We start from the raw sequence: 15298 nt of genomic DNA on the forward strand, positions 1-15298 counted from the left end.
AATGTTGCGATCCAGAGGGTAAATGACTGCAGCATTCTGGGCACACGACCCACCGCAGCATGGGTTCGAGTCCTTGGCTAGTCGCAGTGTTGTTATAGATCAATACCACTCGTTCGTGGGCACAATAATAGAAAATACTGCTCGTTGTACTAGTACACCAAACAGGGACTAGAATGAAATTAGCGTAGAGTCATCCACACCACCGTATGTCCATGGGTAGCGAGTACAACATCCAGTTCCACTAGATGCGCTACTCTTAAGGATTACGTGGTCCCGTGGATTAAGGCGTCATGAGTTTTTGCCCACTATGAGGCCGGCCAAAGCAGCATGGGTTCGAGTCCTTGGCTAGTCGAAGTGTTGTTATTGATATATATATATATATATATATATATATATCTATATATATATATATATATATATATATATATATATATATATATATATATATATATATATATATATATATGTCGTGCCGAATAGGCAGAACTTGCGATCTTGGCTTAAATAGCAACGCTCATCTTGCCATATAGGACAAGTGAAAATTTGTGTATGCAATAATTTCGCCAGAATCATTCTGAACCTAACGAAAAAAATATATTTCACTGGGTTTGTTTAGTATTAAATTATTGCAAAATTAAAATTTTTCACATTAACATTAATGAAAAAAATATATCTTTAAACGTATAAGAGAAAATTTCAGAAAAGACTTAATTTTAAATGACTTCTTGCTAATTGACCAGTTTTACATATTCGGCACGACATATATATATATATATATATATATATATATATATATATATATATATATATATATATATATATATATATATATATATATATATATATATATATATATATATATATATATCTTTTCAACAAAGCGGCTGTAACTCACCGAGGCAGGGTGGCCCAAAAAGAAAAACAAGTTTCTCTTTTTAACTTTAGTAATGTATACAGGAGAAAGGGTTACTAGTCCCTTGTTCCCGGCATTTTAGTCGCCTCTTGCGACACGCACAGCTTACGGAGGAAGAATTCTTGTTCCACTTCTCCATGGAAACAAGAGGAAATAAACAAGAAAAAGAATTGTATGAAAATAGAAGAAAACCCAGAGGGGCGTGTATATATTTGCTTGTAAATGTATGTATAATGTGACCTAAGTGTAAGTAGAAATAGCAAGACGTACCTGAAATTTTGCATGTTTATGAGACAGAAAAATGACCAGCAATCTTACCATCATGTAAAACAATTACAGGCTTCCGTTTTACACTCACTTGGCAGGACGGTAGTACCTCCCTGGGTGGTTGCTGTCTATAAACCTACTACCTACAATATATATATATATATATATATATATATATATATATATATATATATATATATATATATATATATATATATATATATATATATATATATATATGCAATAAGATCACAGTAAGATCATAATTCCTTGATAATGTGAGTAGTCACGAAAGCGCTTGGAATTTCTCTGTTCTTTCTGAGTGGTTTTTTGCATATATATATATATATATATATATATATATATATATATATATATATATATATATATATATATATATATATATATATATATATATACATATATATATATATATATATATATATATATATATATATATATATATATATATATATATATATATATATATATATATATATATATATATATATATATATATATATATATATATATATATATATATATATATATATATATATATATATATATATATATATATATATATAAGAATGATAATAATAAGATTACAGTAAACAAGTGTTATCACAATGTGCAAAACAACCACTTTAAAAAGTACATTAAATTCCGAGACATATGAATTCTCACGTTATCAAGGACCTGTAAAAATAATAGTACAGGAGAACGTTTATAAGGCTCATGTTGTTGTATGCTACTAGTTTCAGCTATTTTTGTGTCGATCGTACTGCTACAGGGTCGTGCTTTGTAATATAGTGCTGTCTGTTTCTGCTACTTTCGCCTGTTGGGCTTTTGTTGAAAGTGTGCACTTGCCTAAACTTCCCCAGACTATCTTTACAGCGCTGCTGGCGAATCGCTCGTTCAAGTGGCATTGAGCATCAACGTACTTACCAATGCACAACATATTGAGTGCATGAGCAACAAACTCAGGTTCGAATCGTTAAGTATGGCTTTCCAACTTCGTATTCCAGCTACTACAGGACCTCGTGGTAATCTCTGCTCCCCGCTTCGATTTCGTGCTAATAATAGTACAAGTCATGCTCCTGAACGTTTGCCTGAAAACCTTCCACCTGTAGAGATGGATAGTGAACCAAGTTTATCTCAGGGTCAGTCAACTTCGCTGGCTTTTGAACTAGAAAAATTTACCTTGGACAAACTAGAGAAAAGGAGATAATTTCCGCGTACTGGTGATGATAATTTCTTTGTGCAGAAGTCTGTCTTTGGTACCTTGTGTCTATAATTCACAGCATGGACAGTTTTCTCGAGTCTTTCTCAAACCAGTCTCGAGTTCTGTAATAATCATTGGACAACACTGGTTCATGCAGCGTTGTATTCACCTAACTGTACTCACCTATTTGTGGTTGCAGGGGTCGAGACTCAGCTCCTCGCCCCGCCTCTTCACTGATAGCTACTAAGTCCTCTCTCTCTCTCAGCTTCCTGAGCTTTGTCACACATCGTCTTAAAGCTATGTATAGTTCCTGCGTCCACTACATCACTTGCCAGGCTATTCCACTTCCTGACGACTCTATGACTGAAGAAATACTTTCTAACATCCCTGTGACTCGTCTGAGTCTTCAACTTCCAATTGTGACCCCTTCTTTCTGTGTCCCCTCTCTGGAACATCCTGTCTCTGTCCATCTTGTCAATTCCACGCAATATTTTGGATGTTGTTATCATGTCTTCCCTGACCCTCCTGTCCTCCAGTGTCGTCAGATTTCCCTCAACCTTTCTTCGTAGGACATTCCCCTGAGCTCCGGAACTAGCCTTGTTGCAAACCTTCGTAGTTTCTCTAATTTCTTGACGTGCTCGACCAGGTGTGGGTTCCAAACTGGTGCTGCATACTCCAGTATGGGCCTGACGTACACAGTGTACAGTGTCTTGAACGATTCCTTACTAAGGTATCGGGATGCTTTTCTCAGGTTTGCCAGGCGCCCATATGCTGCAGCAGTTATCTGGTTGATGTGTGCCTCCGGAGACGTGCTTGGTGTTATGGTCACTCCAAGATCTCTCTCCTTGAGTGAGGTTTGCAGCCTTTGTCCACCTAGCCTATACTCTGCGGTTTTCTTAGCAATTCCCCAGTCTTCATGACTTTGTATTTGGCAGGGTTGAAATCGAGAAGCTAGTTACTGGACCACGTGTCTAGTCTAACCAGGTCTCTTTGTATTCCTGCATGATCCTCATCCGATTTGATCCTTCTCATTAGCTTCACATTTATTTATTTATTTATTTATTTATTTATTTATTTATGTCTTTACAAATAGTTCATTTTGTATTTACAATAATTGGTTGAAATGCAAAGAGAGCCTCTTTTATGCCTAGGAATTATGGGCCGACTTAACATTATTGGCTTACAGACTACTTAACAATAAGAATTATGTCATAGTTGTACAGTAGAATATTAATTATATCATAGTTGTACAGTAGATTATTAATTATAAGTGAATCTAATTTATATAAGCGAAAAGATATATTTATATACTCAAAAATGCTTTTTGTGAAAACAATGATTCAATTATATTCCTGTCAACAATGGATAAAAGATTCAAGGTAATTGTTGAAATTATGATGTGGGAATAACATAAGTGAGTATGTGTGTACTTAGTATTTAGCATTTAGTCTAGGGTGATTAAGTGGCTTTTGAGAAGAATCTTAAATTGATTTTTAGATCGGGCTACTTTAGTATCTTCTTGTAATGAGTTCCATATTTTGGGGCCCTTCATGTGCATAGAGGTTTTACACAGTGTGACATGGACACGAGGTACATCAAAAAGAGATCTGTGTCTTGTGTTATGGTTATGTGTCCTGCTAAGGTTGGTGAGGAGAAGTTTGAGTTGAGGGTTTATGTTTGCGTGTATTGTTCTGTGTATCTAGTAGGCATATGAATAAATATGGATGTTCTTAATGGTGAGCAGATTCAGACTTTTGAAAATTGGTGGAGTATGCTGGCGGGAGTGGGAATTTGTTATCATTCTTAATGCTGCCTTTTGCTGGGTTATTAGAGGTTTTAGGTGATTGAATGTTGTTGATCCCCATGCACAAATTCCATAGGTGAGATAAGGGTATCATCTGCGAACAGGGACACTTCAGAGTCTATCCCTTCCACCATGTCATTCACCTATATCAAAAATAGCACTGGTCCTAGGACTGATCCCTGTGGGACCCCGCTAGTCACAGGAGCCCACTGCGATACCTCATCACGTACCATGATTTGTTGTTGCCTCCCTGTCAGGTATTCTCTGATCCATTGCAGTGCCCTTCCTGTTATACGTGCCTGATCCTTCAGCTTCTGCACTAATCTCCTGTGAGGAACTGTGTAGAAGGCCTTCCTGCAGTCTAGGAAAATGCAATCAACCCACCCCTCTCTCTCGTTTCTTACTTCTCTTACCTTGTCATAAAACTCCAGAAGGTTTGTGACACAGGATTTGCCTTCCATGAATCCATGCTGGTTGTTGTTTATAATCTTGTTTCGTTCCAGGTGCTCTACCACTCTCCTCCTGATAATCGTCTCCATGACTTTCCATACTTTACACGTCAGAGACACTGGTCTGTAGTTTAGTGCCTCGTTTCTGTTTCCTTTCTTAAAAATGGGGACTACATTTGCCATCTTCCATACCTTAGGTAGTTGCCCAGTTTCAAGGGATGTATTGAAGATTGTGGTTAGTGGCACGTACAGCGTCTCTGCTCCTTCTCTAAGGACCCATGGGGAGATGTCCGGATCCCTCGCCTTTGAGGTATTGAGGTCACTTAGTAGCTTCTGCACCTCTTCCTCCGTTGTTTGCAAATCATCCACCACCTGTTGGTATGTTCCCTGTTGGTGTTCCCCTCTGTGCTGTCTTCTTGGAGCCATTCCTGTCTCTACTGTAAATACTTTCTTAAATCTCATGTTGAGCTCCTCGCATACCTCGTGATTATTTCTTGTGAGTTCCCCACCTTCTTTCTTCAGCCTGATCACCTGGTCTTTGGCTGTTGTCTTCCTCCTGATGTGGCTGTACAGCAGTTTTGGGTCAGACTTGACTTTCGATGCTATGTTATTTTCATACTGTTGCTGGGCCTCCCTCCTTACCTGTGCATACTCGTTTCTGGCTCTTCGACTAATCTCCTTATTTTCCTGTGTTCTTGCCCTTGGTTTTTGCCTCCTTATACCATGATGAAGTGATGAGTGATGAAGACTTCTCTAATTAAAACGTTGTAAAGGCGGTTTTGAAGGAGCATGTCAGTGTATTCCTGCCAAAATATCGTTGAGAATTTAAGCTGAACAAGCGTCAATCTGGCCACTTTTCTTCACTGTTTGTTAGGCTCCAGAACAAGATCTTCACCAAGTGATATAGAGCAGCTGGTGTTTCTGACTTTAGCGAATTGGTGCAGTTAATTATGATCGATAATCTCCTTTAGACAGTTGGTGAGGAGGTGAGGGCCTATCTAGAAGATCATTCAGTAGCAACTGCTACAAAGGCAGCTAAGCCAGCTGATACCTTTGAGGCTAACTGGTTACTGGATGAGAGAGCTAATAAAATTTCTTCCGGCCAGCTTGGTATAGACGTCGAAGAAAGACATCGCACCTCAGGACCAGCAAGGTGCACGAGTGAAGATACCAGAGCCCATAACTTGTTACTACTCCCATAAACCTGGCATGTCAAGGCCACATGTCCAAAGCTAGAGTTTGATACCTCTGGTAAGTGTAGTGTACTACAATCATCTAGGAACACTATCTACTTAATGTAAGTGATAAGCAGAATGAAGTAGATGTCTATATGACACTTTTCTTTAGTGCCAGTGAAATATTCTTTAATAAGCAGGACTTCCCCACTAAAGTATGCACCCTTAAGAATACTGGAACTTATTGCTCAATCTTACGAGAAGGTGTACTCCCAATTTCTCCTGAGACTTTATTTAAGTCCTCAGTCCCAGTAGAAGCTTATAGAGGAGTGGTTTTTTTCGGTTCTATGCCAAATTCATGCTATGAGCCAGAATTACACTGGTTATTTAATTGTAGATGTATCTGGGGTGTTTTCCCGTGATGGATGTTTTGCTGTTGTTTGGCAGCAATATACGTTGCTCCCGATTTTGTTCCGATCCTATTGTAACAAGGAAAAACTCTATCCCTCCTCCAGTTTTGACCGTAACTCGGGCAATGTTTAATGCAAAGTGTGACGAGAATGCTGATCTTACCTTGGGTAAGATGGTATAACCAAAAAATTTAGGCCGCAAGTTTTGAGGGTCTCTCATAACTCCTCCTTAGAAGCGCACTTGGGTCTGACTAAAACATTTTATAGGATTTTCTAGCATTTCAACTGGCCAAGTTGAAGACGTGATTGATGTCCGGTGGTAAATCAGATCCTGCCATGAATCTCAGAAGTGGGGAAACCTGGCCACTACCACAAACCTGCAACACTTTGTTATATATCTACTGATAGAGAGCCATTTGCCGACCTGATAATAAACTGTGTGGAACCTTTACCTAGGATCAAGTCAGGTAACCAATATCTGTTTACTATTGTTGATAAAATCATCAGGTATCCTGAGGCAGCTCCCATGTGTAATATTAATCTTAAGACAATATTGAAATCCCTCATCATATTTATTGAAAGTGGCCAGGGCACAAATTTTACTGAAAAAGTATTTTGAGAGGTTTTAAGCCGACTAGGAATTAAGCAGAGATTTTCCTCAGCCTATCAGCCTCGGTCTCAAGGAGCACTGGAAAGGTTCCACCAGGATTTGATGCGTACGTATTGCTTGAATTTTCTTACAGACTAGGATAAATCATTACCATCGCTACTTTTTTGTCATGTGAGAAAATGTGCATGTATCTACAGGGTACAGTCCATTCAAGTTGATCTTTAGGAATAAAGAAGGATGGTTGGAAGAAGACTCCTTATGATCATAAGTCTCCAAAGACCTTGCCCCTTGTTTCTACAAATGCTGTTGACAACCTTGATTCTTTATACACAGTTCTGGAGGCTCAGATAAGGCTTCCCGATACGACTTTTCTCCAGAATCCTCGCTCTCTTATGTCAGGACTTGCTGAAGCCCAACTGACAAATTTCGCCACCCTTTTGCAAACCTATCCTGAGGTTCTGAAAATGTGCAACCTTCATTACCGATGACGTAGGCATGGGCTTAGCTAAACCTATTAAACTCTCTCTCCCTATAGAGCTAGTTCAGAAAAGCACAGACTACTTCAACATGAGGTAGCGTTTCTGTTAAAATATGGGTTGGTCTTCAAGCCCATGGGTATCACTGTGCATCCTCGTGGAAAAAAAAAAACCTGATGGGGGAGTACGAATGTGTGCGGATTACTGCAAGGTGAATGAAGTCACAGTACCAGATGCATACCCTCTTCCTCGTATGGACGAAGTAGTGGACTTCGTAGGTAAGGCCAATAAGACCTCATTAATGAATGCTATCAAATATCTGTAACAGATAAGACTAAGGAGATTTCTGCTTTAGTATCTCCAGGTCATTATCATTATCCTCTGACCCTGTTTGGTATGAGGAACTTGTCCGTCTCGTTCCAAGCACTGATCCATCAGGACATGCAGGCACGGTGGCCTACCTGGATGAATTAGTTATGGTTTCTGATGTGTGGGATCAACATGTGTTTTGAGATTCACGACATACAAGTTAACTGTCAGTCTTAGCCAATCATCTTTTGGCCAGTCTACCATAACTTTCCTGGGCCATGAAGTAGGAAGAAGTAAAGTGGCACTCTAGTTTACTCAAGTTTTAGCCATACAGAATTGATTAGTTCCCCAAGATAAAAAGAATTCCTTCAAAGATTTCTGAGGATGATAGGAGTTTATGGAAAATTCTGGATGAATTCCTGATATCGTGGCCCCTTTAACCTCTCTTGCCAGTCCGTAACAAAAATTTGTGTAGTTCTCTAATTTTTAGGATTAAAAAACTTATGTGATGCTTGCACATTGTTGTTTCCAGAGCAAAGCGACTTATCTCTTGACCCTAATGGAAATAAATCACTTTGACATTTTTGGGTTATCCCAGGTTCTCTACACATATACTGCTATGTATGATAACCTATGTTACTGTATTTGTGTATATATGAATAAACTTACTTGCAACCAGTTTCAGTATTATCAAAGTGCTACACTTGGCTCTACTCCAAGGACAGTGAGCAGTGAGCTTCTGCACAACAAGACGGGCAGCAAACAGCAAATACAATGTGGCTGTACCCATCTCAAGACATTGCTTTATCTGAGATCATTTATTTCTAGGAAGACTAGAGCCTGGAACACAGACTGGAACGAGTCTGGAACGACATCGATGAAATAAAGTCAGTTGACCAAATGAAATCGCTGGTCAACAGAAGGCTCCAACACCATCTTGTTTTCTTTTTGTATGTCTCATAACTAAAAAAAGCTTCAAAATGAGCCGATGAAGGTAACAGTTCTTAGCTTGTAAATGAAGTTAGGAACCTTTAATGTAACTTTGTAAAACCCTGTGTTCGAGAGAAAGATTATTATTACTATAATCACGGGAGAGCGTTAAAACCGTAGTATTATACAGCGTATGTGGGGGGGATGGAAAGTGTTCAGGCTCAGTTCAGGGAACCGGAGCACATCTCCAATTCCCTAGATCAAGAGCTCCTCACCAGCGTCAAGGAACCTCCTTCGAAGGTTAAGAGAGGGAGAGAGGGAGAAAGAGAGAGAGAGAGAGAGAGAGAGAGAGAGAGAGAGAGAGAGAGAGAGAGAGAGAGAGAGAGAGAGAGAGAGGAAGAGAGACTTCTCAGACTGTCCCTGATTGCGTATTCTGTGCCAGCATCACCAACCTTCTCACAACTGCCTGGCGTCAGCAGCCTGCCATCTTCCTCCTCGCTCAGCCTTATAACACCTGGCTCGGCTGCCAACAGACTTTTGCTGACATTTACAAGACAATGATTGCAATTAAAACCTAAAGCTTGTTTAATTCCGTAGGTGAAAGTCCCATCAAATTTTTCTTTATCGCCTGGGAATCCTTCCCATTTTCTCAGGAGCATAAGAAGCTTTCACGTTTTCTTTATCGGCTGAGAAGCATTCCTGTTTTCTTTGTTGCATGGGAAGCATTACCGTTGAAAGTCTTGCCTGTTAAACATTCTTGCTTGCTTTATTATCAGGGTATTCCCGTTTTCTTCGTTGCATGTGAATGGTGCACTTTAGTAAACAGTTTATTTTAGTGCAAAAACAAAACAGGCACTGTATTACAAGTAATTTAATATTAAAGAATTTGAAACTTTTGCTTCATTATAAAATCTTCATAAAAATATACATAAAGCTTTAGAATTTAATATAAATGGTTTAAATATTGAAACGAGTATTTCTGCGGAGTTGCCATGAAGACTCTGATGCCCTTTATTAAACAAAAACTGGACTGACTCCAATTCTTAATCTGAAACATAATCGCTCCAGGCTTAACGTCTCCATTAATAACAACAACATTGACATCATCAGCAACATCAACAACAAAAGTATCAATAGCGAAAATAACATCAACGTTAACAACAACAACAACAACAACAATAATAATAATAATAATAATAATAATAATAATAATAATAATAATAATAATAATAATAACAAAAACCCTAATTTTTCTTCCAGTTTAATGAAAGCATTAATCTACTTTTTCCAGACTGGAAAGGCATCTGGGGATGTTAACGGGCGTGTGGGTGGGTTTTGGTATGAGTGGGCTTTGGTATGGGTGGGTTTTGGATTGGGTGGGTTTTAGTGTGGGTGGGTTTTGATATGGGTGGGTTTTGGTGTGAGTGAGTTTTAGTGTGGCCTTATTGAGAATTTTGGCCTTACCTGCTGTGTTTATTATAACTATATATAATGAACACTTAGCTGATAAATGACAGCAAATCGTCTACACAGCCGCCCCTGCAGACGAGGTCTAGATGCTGTCGAAACCATCACAACAGTGGGCTGTCAAGAGATACAATTTGTAAGTATAAATTACCCCTAGGGGGTGTTATGCCAGCATATTTCATTCGATGATGGCTGACGAAATACCTACTTGTTTGGACTCAAAAGTCCACACCTTACTGCCGATTATAGGTTGATTACAAACTCCTTGTGACTCAAGAATTGCGCAATCCCCCGATCTACAAGAAATTCGTAACATACCTTGCTCTTTGTAACGTGAGCTATGGTGTTCTCAACACCTTCGACAGGTATCGGTGACTTGATAGAAGCTGAAGTGTCCTTGGATGTCCACGTCTTCCATTGTCTAGGAAACGCACACTGGTACACTATGTTCCACAAGATTTGTCTTTATTGTTCACAATGTATCACAAGAGAAGCTGATCACACTTCTCTTATGTTTATCGTGTTTTGTGAGACACTTTGTCCACACTAACGCACAGATCAGTGTTCTTTACTAGTTATACTGGCGTCAGTGTCACTCTCACTAGAGTCAAAGATAGTCTGGCCACGCAACACCGCTGCAAGGAGCAGAGGTCACTTGACTACGTGGCATAGCATCTGTGATCAATTACTCACTCTAGCAGTAAACAAGACGCTCGCCCCTTCTGAGGGCTTGGCCACTCAGGGCTGAAAGGGGCTGAAGGGGCTGAAGGGGGCTGAAGGGGGCTGATACCCCCTTCCTGGAGAAAATTTCTCCACAGGCCGGGCTTAAGTGTGGGTGAGCTTTGGTGTGGGTAGATTTTAGTGTGGGTGGGTTTTGGTGTGGGTGGGTTTTGGTGTGGGTGGGTTTTAGTGTGGGTGGGCTTAAGCGTGGGTGGGTTTTGATGTGGGTGGGTTTTGGTGTGGGTGGATTTGGTGTTGGTGGGTTTTGGTGTGGGTGGATTTTGATGTGGGTAGGTTATAATGTGGGTTGGTTTTCATGTAAGTGGGTTTTGTGTGGGTGGGTTTTGGTGTGAATGGGTTTTGGTGTGGGTGTGTTTTTGATGTGGGTGGGTTTTGGTGAGGGTTGGTTTTGGAAAGGGTTGGTTTAGGTGAGGGCTGGTTTTGGTGAGGGTGTGTTTTTATGTGGGTGGGTTTTGTGGTGGATGGTGGATGGGTTTGTGGGTGGGTTTTTGTGAGGGTTTGGTTTTGGTGAGGGTGGGTTTTAGTGAGGGTTGGTTTTGGTGAGGGTGGGTTCAGGTGAGGGTTGCTTTTGGTGAGGATGGGTTTTGGTGAGGGTTGGTTTTGGTGAGGGTGGGTTTTGGTGAAGGTGTGTTTTTATATGGGTGGGTTTTGTGGTGGGTGTGTTTGGTGGGAGTAGGTTTTGGTGTGGGTGGGGTTTAGTGAGGGTTGGTTTTGGTGAGGGTGGGTTCAGGTGAGGGTTGCTTTTGGTGAGGATGGGTTTTGGTGAGGGTTGGTTTTGGTGAGGGTGGGTTTTGGTGAAGGTGTGTTTTTATATGGGTGGGCTTTGTGGTGGGTGTGTTTGGTGGGAGTGGGTTTTGGTGTGGGTGGGTTTTGGTGAGGTTTGGTTTTGGTGTGGGTAGGTTTTAGTGAGGATGGGATTTAGTGTGGGTGTGTTTTGGTGGAAGTGTGTTTTATTGTGGGTGGGTTTTGGTGTGGGTTGATTTTGGTGAGTGTTGCAAAAAAGGAAGTTAAGTGTCTGGCTGAGTTACACAACAGAAGCGAGTGGAGAACTCCGGGAAGTTTGAGATAACTCTCCTTACGTATCTAGTCTGTGAAAGTCTTCTCTTTGGTAACAAGGTGCTGGATCACGGTCACTACTGGCTGTCTTAAGTATAAAAGACCATCTTAATAGGCTTTTTGCAAATTATAACCAGGGGACAATAAACCGACAAAATAATAACATTAACGTGTCTTAAAAGAAGTAACATAAATACTCTCTCTCTTGTTGAAAAATACAAAATAGTATTTTTGAGTAAAATAATACTAAAGGCCATAAGATTATAAAACAATTTATGAACATTTAGTTAAAGTGACATTTTCATTGTCATGAGTGGTAATTTACCCTATATACACAAATACCCAGGGGTTTCAATCATTGATGGAAATATCTCACAATAGGTCGACTCTACATGCATACAAGACTAAATTATACATCCGTCTTCGAATAATCACTGGCTTCGAGTATCATAATACACCAAGTAAGAAGCTAACCTAGAGATAGAGACATTTATCAAAACATAAAAAGCGATCTTAACGAAACAAGAACAAAACACACAGCTGAGATCTTCAATAGAATGTAGGAGTTCTAATACTCCCTTCTTACTGAATATAAGTTCGGCTCAATTCAAATCAAGACTATGGTAATACGTAGAGGTCACAGTTAAATCCACTGATTGACTTTATAACGTCAGAAAAATTCGCAGCCTTAGTAGATATCAAAAGCTCTAAGTCCAGATCTAATCTGTCCATTACTGATGCTCTTTAAGTAAGTAAGTAAGTACTTACTTAAAGAGCTTCCGTCTCACCAACGGAACCATCTGTTACCCAAAACTTGAGTCTAATCAAACTTCGAGGAGTAGATGTTTCCAAGGATAAAGGCAAGCTGGTACTCACTCAGGCTACACCTCTAAGCCAGACGTCAACTCGGTTCATGAGACACCTACCCGACAGACCGACCGACTAACTATTTTACAGTAGTTAGAACAGCAGTTCCTGACTTAATTCAATAAAAGACATCCTATCTATATACATAGCTAAATAATATAAGATCAGATAATATTATAAAGCAAGATATCTTCATTTTAGCTATTAATGAAGATACAGACAATATAATATTAAGTGAAAACAAAAATATATATGTTACGAGTATGGCCATACCCGTTTTATTTTACAATTGGATATGCCCCTTTATTTTATAATATACATGTTAAGGCTAATATTAATGCTAATATTGTATTATATTATGTTTTGTTACGCTTTAATATTATTTCCATGTAGTGGGAAACCACTAGGTTAAGTGCGGTTAGCAGTTCAGGTACTGAGGTCTCCCTCTGTCACGTGACCAACCTGACATTGGTTTACCACTCAGTGGTACCGTGAGTAGGTTTACAGCACCTGCTCAGAGAAGGTTCACAACCCTTGCTCTGAGTAGTTTTATAGCACTCGCTGAGTGTGTCCTTCACACTCTGACTAGCATTCCCACTTCTAGTCTGGGCTTGCATAGCAAAGGGAGCATACCTCACTCATTGACCTCTCATAAGAGACATGTCAAGTTCTCTCTTGTGGTCGTTTTTCTTTCATGACTGACTTCCTTTCTTAAGCTTGTCACTTTCGAGTTATTTATACTCGGGTAAATTAATCTTTCCATGTGACTGAATAAGTTTTGTCGGCCTTTATGCTAATTTGTGGTCTAAGCTATTCTTAGTCATGTTGGATGAAAATGAGACTAAGTCCGTCACTTACGAGTTCTTGTATACTCTGAATTGATAGTTCAGATAAGTCTTTATAAGCATTGTAAGTTACTTTGTGGCTAGGTCTTAATAACCATTATAGGTGCATATTATTGGTGAACTTTAGTACAAAGCTCGACCTCAAGAGGTTCATTTCTTCATATCAATGTACTGTACGTACCAAGAGAAATGTAAGAGTTAAACTCCTTATTTTATGTTAATCATAACATATCATACATTAAGCTAAAACTCTACTAGTAAAGATTTTAAGTTTTAGTTATGTTTTGTAATCCTGAATTCTTATTAAAGGTTATTGTTACAAAATCGTGAACAGGCCATGCTACCTTAACACTCTACCATACCATTGGAGAAGGTTAAGAAGACGAGTTTTGTAACAATATACATATAATAACAAATACCCCTTGGATCCCTTGCAAGGACAAACAGTGAAGTTTGGCTTTGGTGTGTGTGTGTGTGTTTATTTTGGTGTCTACCTACCTGGAGTGTATTACAGGGATCAACGCTACCGTGGCCTAGTCCATGACCAGGCTCCCTGGTTGATCAGGGCCTGATAAACCAAACTGTTACTTCTGGCCACACATAGTCCAATGTACAAACCATAGGCTGATCCGGTACTGACTTTGGGTATCTGTCCAGGTCCCTCTTGAAGGCAGCCATGGGTCTAATGGTAATTCCCCTTATGGCTGGTGGGAAGCTGTTGAACCGTCTTGGGCCCCGGACACAATGTGTTTTCTCATACTGTGCTAATGGTGCCCCTACTTTTCATTGGGCGGTATGTTGCACCGCCTGCCAAGTCTTCTGCTTTCATAGGGAATGACTTCTGTGTGCATATTAGGGACCATTCCCTCTAGGATTTTCCAGGTGTAGATTATGATGCATTTATTTTACCTGTGCTCCAGTGAGTACAAGTCAAGGGCTTCCACGCATTCCCAGTAGTTAACATATTTGATGGAACTTATACGTGCAGTAAAGGTACATTCTCAAGATCTGCAATTAAAGAACATAAGAACATAAGAACATAAGAAAGAAGGAACACTGCAACAGGCCTCCTGACCCATGCGGAGCAGGTCCATGTGCCCCCCCCCGGATAAGACCAATGACCCACCCCCCGGATTATCCCAATGACCCACCCAGTCTGGTCATCCCCACTCAAGGATGGAGCACTGTACCAGACCCAGCAGCACAAGCTAGTCAGGTCCAACTCACACCCACCCACACCCACTCATAAATTTATCTAACCTATTTTTAAAACTAAACAACGTTTTTGCCTCAATAACTGTACTCGGGAGCTTGTTCCACTCATCCACAACTCTATTACCAAACCAGTACTTTCCTATATCCTTCCTGAATATGAATTTTTCCAACTTGAAACCATTGCTGCGAGTCCTGTCTTGGCTGGAAATTTTCAGCACACTATTTACATCCCCTTTATTTATTCCTGTTTTCCATTTATACACCTTAATCATATCCCTCCTAATTCTACGCCTTTCGAGAGAGTGCAGATTCAGGGCCTTCAGTCTATCCTCATAGGGAAGATTTCTGATACATGGGATCATCTTTGTCATCCTCCTTTGTACATTTTCCAGAGCATTTAAATCCATTCTGTAATACGGTGACCAGAACTGAGCAGCATAGTCTAAATTAGGCCTAACCAAGGATATATAGAGTTGAAGAACAACCTGAGGACTTCTATTATTTATACTTCTAGATACGAAGCCAAGAATTCTGTTAGC

Source organism: Cherax quadricarinatus, chromosome 65, assembly GCF_038502225.1.
Source record: "Cherax quadricarinatus isolate ZL_2023a chromosome 65, ASM3850222v1, whole genome shotgun sequence".
In the NCBI taxonomy this organism is placed as follows: Eukaryota; Metazoa; Arthropoda; class Malacostraca; order Decapoda; family Parastacidae; genus Cherax; species Cherax quadricarinatus.